General features: G+C 43.6%; 1 protein-coding gene across 3 annotated transcripts in view; it reads right to left on the reverse strand.

Annotated features, from left to right (window-relative positions):
* Positions 1-13,592, reverse strand: part of PRDM15 (PR/SET domain 15) — a 345,544-nt gene that overhangs the window by 41,970 nt on the left and 289,982 nt on the right. The window lies entirely within an intron of this gene.

Consider the following 13,592-nt stretch of genomic DNA (forward strand, 5'->3'; position numbering starts at 1 on the left):
CTGCCTCTTCTGTCTTACTATACAGACTGTAGAGCTTGGCACCTCTGCTCCACTTTACTAGGACAAATGCAGCACAGCTTGGACTCCCTTCTCCCTTTCCTCGCTGCACAGGATGCAAAGCTTGGTCTATTAGCTCCTTAATATAAGCCAAAAAACCCTGGCCAATTTTCTTCTCTCCTGGGTCACCCTGGTCACAGACCCTGTTACCCTACTTTGGACAAATTTGTCACTACCTGGCACTCCAGCCTGTGTATATGTGGTCATAGGCTCCATAGGAAATCCCAAAAGTCAATCCACCTGCCAATGCAGCAAGGGAAGGAGCACAGCTTTTCACTTGGTTTGCTAAGGCAGAGTACTAAGACCAGGGTAGATAGCCAGTAGATGATCACAAAAATTTAGGTTCTGCAGTTGGTTTAACAAGTTACAGCAAGAGAGAAGCTATGTTTGATAGCTAGTGAATGGAGAAATCCAAATAAGCCAGGCTATGCAATTGGTATATTAGGGAGACAAACAGAGGCTAACTTCTAAAGGTTCTGCACTGTACAACAGTGCAGAAAGAAATGTTGAGTAACGTTAGAAGTTAACTTTGACAGAAACATTTGTTTGGTTGAAATGTCAAATTGCATAAACCTGAAAAAGAGCAGCAGTTATTCCATTTATATGGAAAATCATGGCTGCTCCTAACGTACTGAATCCAGGTGCATAACTATTCCAGAATGACCAGCGGTGTCCATTATGCTGTTCATTTTGACTCAGAGTTGAAAACAAATTTCCAGCTATACTCACTTAGAAATACGTTAAGTGTCTGGGAACCTGAAAAAGTATTTTTTGGATGTAAAAAAATGTTAGAATCAAGGGGCACCTATTACATGAAGTCCCCTGAGGGTGCAATGGGCATCTCAAAGTTATGAAGTTCTTTGACACTAGATAAACTACCCTCAGTTTCAGCAGATTGACCTACTATGATGGTTGTACGTTGAACCTTTTTCCATAAACTATCATTTACCCCATAAGAGTGCTGCAACACTGGACTGTAATGTCTATCTCATTTAGTTCAGAAGGGAGTGGGTTCTACAAGGGAATTCTACTTATCGCGTTCTTCCACTGTCAATAGTAGGACTACTAGGAATAGAGTGCCTTTTCTCCGTATCTTTTGTTATTTGGTACTGAGGCACTTCTGAATACATCTTATGAGGAGACTAGCATTCCTAGCAACAAAGATATTTACTGTCAAATGTGGAACAAAGAATGTCAGTCTGCAAATGACCCATTAATCTAGAATTACCCCCAAAAGTATCCCTTCAATTAACTAGTTTGTGGGCATTTGTAAGTCCAAAACAGTAAAAAAAAAAAAAAAAAAAAAAAAAAAAAAAAAATTTAAAAACCTTCTAAGTATGCACAAACAATCAAAGGTTTGATTTCCATTTGCTATCTACATATTCATTCCACTCTTTCCTTCTGATAAGATTTTAACTCTTTCACAACTCTCTACCCACAGCCTGGGAAATGGCAATTTTTTTTTTTTTTAGGATTTAGTGAGGTTATCTAAATTTTTATGCTAATATGCGGATTACATAAAATCACTTGCACAGGTTCTCAGAGTCAACCTGAAGTTTAATGAATTCAAAATGATTTGCTTTAGTGCCTTTGCACTATCATATCATGACTGCCCACAATATACCAGGGATTACCACCATTATGCCATGGTGAACATTTTGCAAGGAATTACCAACTATGTGCCACAGGGAGCATTTTGCAGAGAGATTACCACCACTGTAGCCGGCCTAGCATTTTACCATAACTACCACCATTGTCTGGGCTGGCATGTTACCTCGAATTACCATAAGTGTACCAGGACAAACATGTTGCCAGGAACTAACAATGTTGTGCCAGGGTCAGCAGTGTGTCTGCAATTAACACAATTGCAACAGAGTTAACATATTGCAGGAGGATAACCACAATATTGTCAGGGAGTGCATTGTACTAGGAATTACCATCATTGTGCCAGTGGCAGATATGAGGCCCACTGGGATTTCAGGTCCCACTGAATGATTTGCATGTGCCATCTAGCGTGGTTGGCAAGGATCATGCACAAAGCTAAGTGGCCAAGAAGCCCTAGAGCCAGCCTCTCCTGAATTGGGGACGTGGCCTGAAACACTGTGATCATAGTCATATACTGGTTGCTGTGGCAGAAAGATCCTGACCTACACCGTGACCAGGATCGCCCCCAATGAATGGAAGCCTCTGGGACTGAATCAGGTGGGGCTTCAGCACATTGATGGTGAAACTCAATTTCAACAGAAGAAAAAGAAAACTCACAGCCACACTTTCACCAGATCGGTCTAAAAAATGTGGAACTCCCTACCCCCATCCACTAGAGCCATTTCCTCATTCAGGCTTTTCAAGAAGGAAGTTAAAGTCATACTTCTAGGAAAACAAGTCTTAAGAAAACTATTTTTAAACTGTCATCTCACCCCATTTGATAATGTATGCTACTGTATTACATTGCTCTTCAAATTCTATGTACAGCGTAGCTTAAGTGATAAGTGTTTTACTGTATTGCAACTCTCATCAGCCCTTTCATTGTACAGCACTCTAATACAGTGATGGTCATGTTCACATGCTATAAAACATAACAAATAAATAAAATAAACAATTCCGCCGTCATCCTAAGGTATCTCACAACTAATTGTGGCAAGCCCACCTTTAGTAGCTAGTTGTTGAGGGACGAGAACACAGGGACAGAGCTCCAAAGATTAACAGCGACCACCGCCATCATTCCTGAGCACTTGATGGGTGCAGGTAAGGCCAAAGGGGAGCATGGCAAACAAAGTACTCCTGGCCCACCTTGACTTTCTAGTACCGTCTGCGGGGCTAATGGACAAGTCGAGCAAATATGGACCCTGAAAGCCCAATGACACCATGCAGTCTCCTAGATCCAAGTTACGTGAATCAGACCTAACATGAGCATATTTATCCTACTGCAAGATGTTCAGAGGCCAAAGAAAGGCCCGAGTCCCTCATTATTTTTCGTAACGCAGAAACAGGAAGAGTAACAACCCTGCTTTTATCGGAGTCAAGTATCCCCTCAATGCCACATGTAGCAGAAGCAGGTATACTTTTTGTAAGAGGATCGACAGATGGTCTGCTGGAACTTGTTCCAGTGCAGAAGGAATAGTGGGTGGGGAGGACAGAAAGAGAAGAGTGTAGCCTTGATTGGACAACTTGTAAGACCCATCTGTTTGATTGGATGGATCACCAACCTGAGAAGAAGTGCTGGGTCCCGCCTCCCACTGGGTAGTAATTTGCCGCTAAGTGCAAACTAAAGCAGTTTGTTGGCTATTGTGGCATGAGACGAGGAGTTGGAGGATTGGTGCCCCTGCTGTCCTGCATGTTGTCAGTCAGTGCCACATCATCTCTGAAAGGAGTAGGGTGCGTGTTGCATCTCTATGTATGTATCTGGTATTTCTGTAGAGCGAACCTAGCCAAAGAGCCACAGTGAGTCACTAGCTGGTAGGCTGTCTCTGCTTAAATGCCAGCTCCCTGGCCCATTATTTTGGAATTGGTAGGGTAATTGTCTGGCGGGAGTCATTAGCCCTAAGCATTCTAAAACAGATTCCCCCTTCTCCTCAAAAAGGTGAGACCCATCAAAAATCATATCCTTAAGCAAAGCCACTAGATCTCTGATAAAAACAGTGAGCCTCAGCCATGCACGCAAAGGACAACACTGTTCCGGACCACCCTGCCATACAATCTGTGGTGTCCAGGCCAGTTATCGCTCCAATACTGTTCAACTTGTACACAGCAGACCTAGGTCTGGAATTGCGGAAAGGGAATCTTTCTCCCCAAGGGTCAGGCCCTTCAACCTACCCGTTATTCAATATGCAGCTAGTCTGATAACACAAGATCATACACTCTTTGAATGCAGAGGGCACTGGGCACATTACATAACTACAACACAACAAACTCATTAAGGGTAAATGCTGCAAAAAACTAATATCTTAATGGTTGGACAACGGTTAAAAAACATCAGCGGACATGGAATTTGGGCCCCTTAGATATGACCAGGACTGGCAAATACAATTACCTTTGTGTATGGTTGTCGGATGCAGGTAAAGCCTTTCTACAGGCAAGGGCACCAGAAGAGAAGCCAGCTAAATGTTCATTTGCCTCAGCAAAACTCCATCCTAAATTACAAAGCCCAACAGCAGAAGCGATTCGGACAGTAATCCGAGCTAAGCTGTTACCCTCTAAACTATGGGCATCTGTCCAGGAAGGAATGTTCACAAATACACCAGAGCATTGTCACACTGCGGCCTACAGGAAAATATTCAGGCTCCCTAGAATAACAAGACGGACCTGGATACGGTTGGAGTATAGCTTAGTTAATATGGATGTCGAATGCAAAAAGGATTGAGTAAAATACGATCACCAAGGTTTTAGGGCCAAAAAAAGTTTTGATGAAAGGTGCCTTGCAGGTGATCTTTAATGATGTAAGTAGTCCTTGGACACAATATCTTCCTAGTCCCTCCACAATATTTAATGTTATCACAAAAAATATGAAAGACGCAGTTTTGAGCCTGCACTATTTAAACAGCATATTAAAAAAAACCAAGGAAAGCATTTGTCGAAAGAGCTAGATTTTGCAGTTATCAGGCACATTGCGGGTGCCTTGGGCGTCTACAAATCGCACAAGGATGTCATCTGCCAGCCACATCTGAAAACCGCCATGGGGAGGCAAGCCCTAGGGAACATCGTAGCACAGACCAAAGGGGCATCTTCCTATGGCAAAGGTTTCTGCAGCATGGTCTCCAAACTTGTAAGGAGGCAGTGACTTATGACCCCATGGAGTTAGCAAGAACTTCCAAGTTCTTTGTAATAGCAGGAGGGTTACAGTTTGTAATCCTTGACTCTCATATCAGTACTGGTGCATTTCAACACTGGAAGTCAAATCTTTCTCCATGAAACTCATTTCTGAAAATATGAGGCCAAAACAATGTTTGTACCTCATGACACCAGCAACATGTGAAACGCACTTGCAGCCGCAGTCATGGACACAAAAACTGTTTCGAAAGGAAGGCACCTTGTCTCCTTGGGACGGCGCCGGTGGAAAGTGATGTTTGCACTCTACAATGCAGTTTTTGTGACTTTGCAACAGCTTTAATGCTTGAACTGAATGCACAAAGTGTTTAGAAATGACTGTAAGGGGAGAACGACGAATGTGTTAGGGTCTCGTCCTGGAATGCGCTGATCGCGCTGCATGCAGTACTTTCTGGTGAACATTGAGCTGGTGTTCATGCTTCCCATGAGTTTAATGCTGATTTTATTCACCAGAATTTATGGCTTCTTTGACCCACCTCCTTTTATGAGCTGCAATAAAACTAAGACAAAGTTCAGGATAAAATGCTTTTATTCTGAAAGTATTGATTGCCCTACATGTTATTTTCATGTATGAAATGATCTGGCAGATTATGTGGATGTACAAACTGCTGGGGCTCCTGCATGGTACATGGCACTTTCTGCGAAACTCCACTTGCAGTAACATTTCGAACTATTCGCTTATAAAATGATCGGCTTATTTTATTTTGACGATATGTGTTGTGATTATATTGTGAAGATTTTAATTAATCATACAATAAAATACCACTTACTTTGTTGAACCCTGACAGTCATGTATTGTCTGAGCCAAACAGACCCTGCGATCCTCCGGGACCACCTGCAAGATCTCCCTGCCAATATCCCAGAGGGCGAAAGTGTGTTACAGACCGCATTTGCGCAATGCAGCACCAAGCAAGGAGGAGTGGTCTCATTGGAGTTGGGGTTCTCTCTGCTACTTGAGTATTGCATAACAAGGCTCTCTGGGGTAGGGTGCTTGGTGAGAAAATCAACGTCACCAGGCGCCGGTCTAAGACATCTGGCCACCTGTCCGTTTACAGGTGGGCAAGAACATGGTTTCGACCAGGTAGCCATCAGAGTATCAGTGAGGGAGTCATTAAATGGCAGCAAAGGCTCAGATGTAGATGGCCCAGGCTGCAGAATTCCTGTCAATACATTTCTCTTGGTCTCCAAAGAGGGCAACTGTAATTCAAATACCTCAGCTGTGCTCAGACTTACCACTCTAAATGAGGCAGTAGCCCGAAAGGACGCCTCTGTGGCTTAATGGGGCCCAAAAACTTGCCAGAGGGAGAAGAAAGCGCATTAATAATTTGCAGCATGTCCTCTTTAAACTCCTCGATCTGTGGCAATTATAACAGTAGCCTGGTGGAACGCACGGCTCATAGGGTTGGGGCTCTTGGGGACCAACGGAGGGATTGGCTTCTTGGCCAGGGACCTCAGAGGAGTGTGGATAATACCCTGACACCCTCAAGCCTTCTCTAGTCTGTCAGAATGGTGGAATGAAGTTGAGTCCTGCTTCGCTTTCTTAGGTTTTAGTCTGGCTTTCGACTGATTTACAGGAGGACTTGGAGGTGGAAGTGGAGTTGTCGCGGGAGCATCCCCTACAGAGACTGGGTCTGCAACTTGGAACGGTAGCTGGACCTACTCGAAGGCCATGACTACCTTGTGTGTCTGGCGTCACACAACGTCCCCTGTTTGTGAATTGCCTTCAGGTGAATGATCGCACACATTTCACATGACTGAACCGTGTTCTGAACCAGGCACCAAAGGCACATCTCTGACAGATCCATGACTGCCATCCGATTCCTGTAGACGTGGCATGGATTGAATCCTGTAATTTTCGTGGGAACATCTTTCCCTAGCACCAATGCTTAGTTTGTAAATATAAAAAAGTGTTGGTGCCCCAAGCTCTCCTTTGAAACAAGGCTGCTGCATTTAAATGTGTGAGCACTGACTGTTGGGGCACAGTAATCCGAAAGCCATCTCGGGGCTCTTTAATCTAATTACAGCCACTCCCTGCCCCTTCAGCTCACTCTTGCAGCTTTCTGCTTTCTCCATTTGTGACGTTTTTTCGTTTTCATCTTCCTCCGCCTTTCCCAGGAAAAAGTCAGGAGCAGAGCTCTATTTCTGCGTTGGAAGGTGCGGAAAAAAGGAGCTGGCATCTGTATGCAGGAATGGAGCTTAAATGTGGCTCTGTTCAGTTTCGGGGTAGAATGGAGCCAGCACTGATCTGCAAGAGGGCACATAGTAGCGCATAGAAGTACCACTACAAAAGTATCCAGACCCAGGTTAGAAAGGTGAACTATTCTGTAGTTACAAGGATCCATTAGAACATTTTTAATGTATTCATTTTCAATATGGGTAAATAAAAAAGCTTGAAGCCTCAAAAGTTTAAAGAGACCCCTCCCCACTCCCTAGCCACCTCCAGTCATGCAATTGAAATGGCACACAAGGCAGACATCAGGCCAAAAGATAGGAACTGCTCATAAATAGAATATGCTAGAAAGTGCTGTACAAGTACATGGAGCATATCCAAGTTTCATGTTGGAAATGGAGGTACATTTGGTGCAATGCTAGCAAAATGAAAAAAAAATGAATACAAAATGTTATGATTTTCAAATTTAATATAGGACAAAGTTCCTATGTTTGCTGTTTTTTAGATAAAAAGAAGACAATGCGAGTGCAGCTCCTTATATATATTTTTTCCAGCTTGTGCATTCTTTTTCTATTAAGGTGTGTACACCTTGCAGCAGCCAGCACAGGAGAAAAGGCCTGGATGCTCTGAGTGGAATAAGGGAGGAGGAAAGAAGAGCGGCTCTGAAAACACAGTTTCTAATCATTTTGTAAACTATCAATTACCAAACTGTATTTTGTTACATTTTGAGATGCCGGAAGGTAGGCAGATAAGATTCGGCCTGCTGGGGCACTAAGCGCGCAGAGCAGTGAAGAGCGCTTGTGTGGCGCCTTCGGCTTGTCCGGCGCTGCTGAAGGCCACTGGCGTCCACTGCCGGTCAGTAAAAGGACACAGGTGACTGCTGTACTGCTGCTCGCGGTGCTGTGGCTTCTGCCACAGGAGCATTTCAAACTGCTGCAGGGAGAATCCTCTCTCTGATGCGACTACGGATGAACCCTGAAGAACTCATTCCCTTTCCAACCGTCACCTACTGCCCTTTTTCAGGAGAAGCAAGTGTCTCAATAATCGTGTCTTAGTTTGTGAGGTGCCTTTCTCTACCCCCAAACGGGGAAACCGCCCCTCACATGGCGATCTTCCTCAATTAATTTTTTTTTTTTTTTTTTGCACCAATCAACTTAAACAGATTAACGTGGACTGCCTTGAATTCAGATGCACACCAAAAACATTCTTGTGCTTGCAAGTGCCTAAAAAAACTGAACTTTAGGAGACTGTTGGAATTAGATGGGGTCTGATATAATTAGACACGCTGGATACACTGGTCCCCCTATCTTGTATCTATGAACCCACTAAGACTATGCAAACAGCCCCGTGCAAAGCCCTTCAGCCAGACTTAAAGTCAAAGTAGAGAATCAAATCTGTTGGCCTATTGGATACTGAAGGGCCCCAAACTGTCAGGCTTTACACATAACGGTGCTTGCGCCATTCATGGCTGATAGATTGTATTCTATAAAAAACTAATAAGGAGCTTTCGTTCAGTCTCCTTCCGCCACTGGATTCTTTAGCTCAGGAACCGTCACCCATTGGCTTGAGACACTGTCAGAAACATTTTGCTCAGCCGGCAGGATAATTTTACTCTCATCTTCTTTCTATTGGCTGTATCATTCTGCCAGCAAAGGAATGCAGTGCAGAAGGCATTTTCTATTGCTTTTGTCAGCACTCAAGGGCGAGTATCAAACCTACTGGCTTTGCAAATGCTTGTTTTTGTAACTGTTAGAAATTGTGTCTCTGGTTGGCAGTCAGTTTTGCACTCTGTCCAAGCAGGGACCCTCACTCTAGTCAAGGCAATGGAGAAACACACTTAGATAACCCCTGCTTATCTCCTTGGTAGCTTGGCACAAGCAGTCCAGCTTATCTCAGAAGCAATGTGTAGAGTATTTGTAGCAACACACACACAGTACTACAGTGAAAACACTATAAAATGGACACCACACCAGTTTAGAAAAATAAGCAATATGTATCTAACTCAAACAAGACCAAAACGACAAAAATCTAACATACACAAGTCAAGATATGAATTTTCAAAAGAATAAGAGTCTCACTCCATAGAAAACAATTGAAATGTTGGTTTTACACAAAGTACCTGTTTTGCGTCAAAAATAAAGCTGCATGCGTCAGAAAAGTCAATCATGCGTCGATTCATTACTCGCAAGTGAGGTCGTGCATCGTTTCTTTTCCGGTCAGGTAGGCGATGCGTCGTTTTTCTCCCTCGCAAAAGAGCGATGCGTCGATTTTTCCGGATAGAGCACCTCCGATCCGAGCTGATTCACGATGACTTTGAGACCCAGGGACGATGCCTGAGAAATCCAGTCGCACGGTGTTAGAAAACCGCACAGCATGGGGGTTTGCGTAGTTATCAGCAGCCGCAAGCGGGTGTTGGGTCGTTTCTCCAGCCACAATGTGTTGATCTCCCAGCCGCGATACAGGTGGAACGTCTATTTTAGCCCCAACATGGGTGGCACGTCGTTCATCAGCCGCGTTGCAGATGGTGCATCGAAAATTTCTCCCCTGAGTGGATTTCAGCTTTTGTTCTGCCAACTTCACCTTTCAAGGGCCAAGGGACTAGATCGGGCACCACTTTCAGGGCAGGAATTTCAGTAGATTGTCCAGGTGCTGGAAAAGGAAGTCTTTGATGGCCCTGAGACTTCAAAAATAGGAGGCGAGCTCAGTTCAAGCTTTGGAGATTCTTCCTCAAGCAGGAATGCACAACAAAGTCCAGCCTTTGTCCCCTTTCACAGGCAGACGCAGCAACTCAGGATAGCCTAACAAAGATCAGTCACAGGCAGAGGCAGCACTTCTCCTCAGTTCTTCTCCATGGGAGAGGTTCCTCTTGGTTCCAGAAGTGATCTAAAGTCTGGGGTTTTAGGTCTACCACTTATACCCCTTTCTGCCTTTGAAGTAGGCAAACGTCAAAGTAAAGTCTCTCTTGTTGACAAGATCCTGCTTTGCCCAGGTCAGGCCCCACACACACACCAGGAGGTTTGAGAATGCATTATGTGAGGGCAAGCACAGCCCATTCAGGTGTAAGTGACCACTCCCCACTCCACTCTAGCCCACATGGCTCATCAGGATATACAGGCTACACCCCAGCTCCCTTTGTGTCACTGTCTAGAGGATATTTACAAACAGCCCAACTGTCAGTCTGACCCAGAAAGGAAATCTACAAACAGGCAGAGTCACAGAATGGTTTAAGCAAGAAAATGGCTACTTTCTAAAAGTAGCATTTTCAAACTAAGAATCACAAAACCAACTTCACTAACAGATGTATTTTTACATTGTGAGTTCAGGACTCCAAACTACATTTTCCTATCTGCTCTCAAAGAGAAACTGCACTTTAAGGATATTTAAAGGCAGCCCCCATGTTAACCTATGAGAGAGATAGGCCTTGCAACAGTGAAAAGTGAATTTGGCAGTATTTCACTGTTAGGACATGTGAAACACATTAGTACATGTCCCACCTTTAACATACACTGCACCCTGCCCATGGAGCTACCTAGGGCCTACCTTAGGGGTGCCTTACATGTATAAAAAGGGAAGGTTTAAGCCTGGCAAGTGGGTACACTTGCCAGGTTGAATTGGCAATTTAAAGCTGCACACACAGACTCTGCAGTGGCAGGTCTGAGCCATGTTTACATGGCTACTAAGGTGGATGGGACAACCAGTGCTGCAGGCCCATTAGAAGCATTTGATTTACAGGCCCCTAAGCACCTCTGGGACTTACTAGTAAAGCAGATATGCCAATCAGGAAATGCCAATGGCACACACAATTTACACAGGAGCACTTGCACTTTAGCACTGGTCTGCAGTGGTAAAGTGCCCACAGTACCAAAAACAGAAAAAACAGAGTCCAGCACACAGTCAGAAAGACATGGGAAGCAGTGGCAAAAAGACAGGGGAGACCACAACGCCAAACAATCTTAAAAGGTATAACAAGATTTAGGTTAACTTTGGCCTGCAGTGTTAGCACTTTGTTTGCTATACCTGTCTTACTTTTACCTACCTGTAAATAAAGACATATACATCATATATGTTGATATTATATAAATATTGTTATTATATCATCAGATCATAGAGTAAACCTCAAATTATCTTCACTAACCATGGACTTCATCACCCAATTCACTTTTACCAGCACCTTGAAACCATGGTATACCAGTGGTAAATAGCAACACCCACCATGAATTCTGACCAATTATCACTCCATTTTCTCTGACTAACAACAGACCCACAAAGAGGGCAAAGAGTCTATCACCTGGGCCTTCAAGGGATCACAAGTAGATCGGTGCCAAAGCAACAGCACTGTCACCCTGTTTCCAAATTCGTAATTTACGCACACAATGAAGCACAGGCAAAATTTTACTTTGAAATTGTGTTTGAAGAGGTGAACATTGATAGGCAAAGCTATTGTAGGGAAGATATCCAGATATGCAACCTGTCAAGCTACAACCAACATTACTTCAACAGACGAGTGTCCAATGTAAATCAGGAGGACCCTGTTCATGGCAGAGTTTTAGGATAACCATTGAATACATCACTCGGATTCTCTGTGTATAATTGTATGTTTTGCTAATATCCTGAACATCTGGCATGGTTCCAACCTTTATGAAACCACAGTATGCCCCCAGTTCTAACTGGTTCACGGATGCATCAACACATCAGTGAACACAATACTCAGGATTCTGCACTCCCATGTGACAAATGTGCATAGCAAAGGCCACTACAGATACATTGCTTAAACTGGTTTAACACCTTTGAGCACACAGACATCCTTATATTTGTGCAATTTCTAAACCTCGAGTTTACATAGTAGATTACTTAGTAGCTCCTCTACATAGGGTTAAGACAGAGAAATCTTGACAAACATTTTTATACAAGCAATTTAAGTAAGGAAGATGTTAATATAGTTGTGAGAGGTGAGTTACTACAAGCCGTAAAGAAAAGGACAGCCAAAATGAGACCATATCTCAAAGCAAAAGTCGAAAAGCATTCATTTAAACAAACAAATGAATGCAGAGTTACTTGAGGACAGAGGAGAGTTTTAATCTAAGATAAAATACCTAATCTAAAATGACTAGCAAGAGTTGACATTTTATGACAGCACAAACAAAGTTGACAGGTGCTTAGCTTAAAAGCCCAAGGGAGGAAATATATAAAGCAGTTTGGGAAATAGAGGAGTGCAGATTGCTTCCAAGAAGTTGACAAGCTCCCCATTTATAAAGAATTTTACAGGAGACGTTTGTTATATGATTTTGTACATGAAGATAATAGAAGTCTAAAATACATGGCTATCCTACTACATTAGATGTGCACAGAAAGGTTTAGGAAAGTCACAGAGCTGAGCAGAGAAGCACCAGCAGAGACTGCTAAAGATCAGGCTTTTCAGACGTCCATGTGTCACGTACTGAGCTGGACTTCTTACCTCTGGATTTCGGATTGGCGAATACACCAAGTCTTCTACAGGTCCTGGATACTCCCAGATAAGGGCGACCCCTTCTAGTAGCCACGGTGCCGCTTGACAGGCTACGCCAAAGCAGACCGTACCCTCCAGAAGGAGTCCCAGAGGGAAAAAAACCAAACACTGGGGAAAAAACCTCTAACAGGAACTCCTGAAGGAAAACAAGAAAAAACAGGACTTGACAACAGGAAACAAAAATAGGCAGTATCCAGGGTAAAAGGCAGGAAAAAAGGAACAGGTAAAAATCTCCCTAGGCAAAAGCAGGAACAAAGAACAGGCAAAAATCTCCCAAGGCAAAAGCAGGAACAAGGAACAGGCAAAAATCTCCCAAGGCAAAAAAGCAGGAACAAAGAACAGGAGCGAACAGCACAACCAGAAGGAAGTGTTTGCAACACAAGGAGGAACAAGACTGACTGACTTATATACTGAGAAAAGGGAAGTGACATCACAGGAAAGGGAAGTAACACCATCTTAGATTGGGAAAAGCCCATAGACCAGTATAGGAAAAAGGACGTAGTATAAAAGAAAAACAGAGCATGCTGGGACAAAAACACAAAGAAGACAAGATGGACACAACATGGATAGAGACAGGCAAAAGGACCAACAAAAAACCCACCACCAACAACAAAAGAAGAAAAAAAGGCTACAAGTAAGTGTAGCGCGTCCGGAAGCGAAATATATGCTTTCCAGAAAGCATAGTCAAAAAACGTGGGGAACGGCGCTCCGAATATCGGTAGCGCGTTCCACCCGTGAGGACAGAAAGAGACGCCGCGTCAGAGTGCGGCGTTACACCATGTCCTATATTTGTATCTGAACTTTGAATTGCATGTTGGGCAGTACATGCAGAGGAAAACAGGAAGTTGCTGGATGCAAGGAACACATCTCCTATGACCATCCATCACACATCTCAAAAGGCAACTTGCAAGTATCAAACACTTATCAAGGCCGCTAAACAAATAATGAGTCTGACCCTATTTTTGTTACCATCCCCATTAGTGAGCACAAGCAATACCCACAACTCAAAACCAAGCAAGGATGAGATCAAAGCGT

Source organism: Pleurodeles waltl, chromosome 8, assembly GCF_031143425.1.
Source record: "Pleurodeles waltl isolate 20211129_DDA chromosome 8, aPleWal1.hap1.20221129, whole genome shotgun sequence".
NCBI classification, from domain to species: domain Eukaryota; kingdom Metazoa; phylum Chordata; class Amphibia; order Caudata; family Salamandridae; genus Pleurodeles; species Pleurodeles waltl.